The sequence below is a fragment of the Solanum pennellii genome, chromosome 8 (genome assembly GCF_001406875.1).
Source record: "Solanum pennellii chromosome 8, SPENNV200".
Lineage (NCBI taxonomy): Eukaryota > Viridiplantae > Streptophyta > Magnoliopsida > Solanales > Solanaceae > Solanum > Solanum pennellii.
This window is the reverse complement of record NC_028644.1, coordinates 33,334,677-33,337,424: the sequence shown is the minus strand read 5'-3', so window position 1 is coordinate 33,337,424 and position 2,748 is coordinate 33,334,677.

The following is a 2,748-nucleotide window of genomic DNA, read 5'->3' as shown; positions in this document are numbered from 1 at the left end:
TATATATATATATATATATATAACTAACATCGTCTTGCACCTTTTTTATTTGCTTATACAACGTAATTTAGAGGTTCATCTAGTTAATTAATTATTAAAAAAACATATTTTGCACGAAATTATGTGTCAATTAGAATAAATTGTTTGATATTAAGTTGAAACACTTATATCAAACATCAAAAGCTAAGATTGAAAACGTCTTGCACCTTTTTTTTAATCTATCGATATAGAATGAGATATGCATCTCTTACTCATCACTATCATATTTATTCTACATTATAAACTCTTAAACACAACATACTCATGTACTCATAACCAAATATGTTTACTCAATTACCAGTCATCAAAATCCTTATTTTAGGCCTGCCTACCTACCTAACTAACATTAATTCTTCAATTCAAAAACTATATATAATTAATCAAAATGTATTCATCTCTTTTGTGCATGCTAATTTTACAACTTGATAGATGATACATCAACAGTTTGCAATGAACAAGATATCATTCCCTATTTATTGCTATCCATACTTGTATTAGTATAGATTATGTTGCAACATAATATTCTACTTTCTTTTAGTCATGGACATATTATTATGATTAAAATAGAGAAACAAAAATTAAAATTAAGTCTGTTAATTAATTTTTAGTACTTCATGCATCACAAAGACAAATCGTTGGCTAATATAAAAGATATTTTTCAAAAATTAATATTTGAGTTATATATGTAACGAGACTAGTTTCCTAATTGTTACATGCGATTTAATTTGTCAGGAGACTATGTTTCGAATGATATATTTTTAATGGTTATGAAGTCACTGATACATAAAATTTGAGTGGAATATAGTTATCAATCTAAAGTAATTTCAAGAGCTTTGTATTTCCAACATACAGATGAATGGCATAACTAAGACATTTTCTTCCTTACTTTTGAATGTTGATATAAGTGTTTCAATTTAGTATTGAACAATTTAATTTCATCGAGACATAATTTCCTACAAAACATATTTTTTTTAATTAATTAACTAGCTAGATGAACTTCTAAGTTGTGTTGTGTTAGCAAAAAAAAGGTGGAAGAAGGACTAGACGTGACATTAGCCACAGGTGATATCTATGAATCATACCAATAAATCATACATCTTTGTACTAAGTTTAGGTAAACAATTCTTTGTATATATGTTTTGAGTTTGACATAAAATTACTCTCATTTGTGTATCTAATGCATATCATGTGTTGGGCTTTGACCCAACATCATTATCTTACCAAATTGAAGCAGATTTCAGAAAATTTTGAGAGCCCAAGAGTTTCATCAGATATATTTGGTCCAAAACATCATCAACCTACAAAGACTGAGGTATTGAGTTAGAGATTTGCTTTTTCTTTGGGCCAAAGGCACGGCTAGGTACTAGTAGGGTGGCAATTGGGCTTGTTGGGTTAAATTTGTACAAATCAAAAAGTTATGAAAGTGAAAGCTTACAAGAATAATGATTATGAAAGTGAAAGTTTACAAGAATAACAGTTATAAAGGTGGAGGTTATGATCATCTTCATAATGAGGAAAGTAGTGAATATAATGGGTGAGTAACTTCTTGGTGTAGTGTACATCCACAATATAATATTTTATAGCACTTTCTCTTGGATGTCCATAGATAATATGCCTTGTTAAAACCTTACTAGAAAAAAACCCCGTGGAAAAGAATTATAGTGAAGGAAAAAGAGTACACATATCTTTTAATACGCTTGAATGTTGCCTCGTTAAAAACCTTATCAGGAAAACCCATTTGGGACAAAACCATGGTTAAGGAAAAGAGTACAAAGCGTATTATTCTCCCTTGATAAAAACTTTACTTGATATCTTGAAGACAATGTATTTCAATTTTATATCACAACTTCTCAAATGTTGGTAATCCTTAGTGAATAAGTTTACAATATTATCACTTGAACGAGCCTTTCAGCGTCCATGTATGAAAAAAACTTTTGGTGAAATATGTTTTGTCTGATCTCCTTTTATTGTATCCTCCATTCAATTGAGCTATATATTATTTTTGTATATGGTGACTGGAATATTCTTTGCCAAAGAAAAATCACTTACTTTCTGAATATGATAGATCATGATTCCAACCAAACATACTCACGACTTACTTCATGATCAATGTTATTTTGTATGATTTGAAGAATGGGTTATTAGTGTCGATTCTTTGAATGCCAAGAGATTGTTCTGCCTCTATATGTAAACAAATAACCCATTTACGATCAAACTTTATGCTGATAAAAAATCTGCATCTATATAATCAAATAGTTTCTGACTTAGAGATTGATTATTACAATTTTATTGAAGCTTGTCTTTTTTTCTCAAAGAAAATCACACATCGTCTATGTGTTGAGTCACTTGATCTGCTAGTTTCTTGGCATAACTTAAAAGATAATATGACAATCCCTTCACAAGCTTTTGTTGTGTATATCAAATAATCGTCTAGAATTTGCATAACCAACAATCTATAAGTACACCAATTGCACTAATACATGGAATTTATAACCATTTTCATGAGGTTGAAAAATTATTTATATGTGTTAACCAATCTCAGAACTATTGATTACTCAATGAAATTATTTTAAGACCTTTTAAATCGTTTAAAAAAAATTTCATACAACATTCATCGTCTAGTTAGACATGATAATTAGTCATTATACATATTCAAGAATTTTATTTATTGATAGACTGAAATAAGTCTCATTGCATCCACCATTGGTG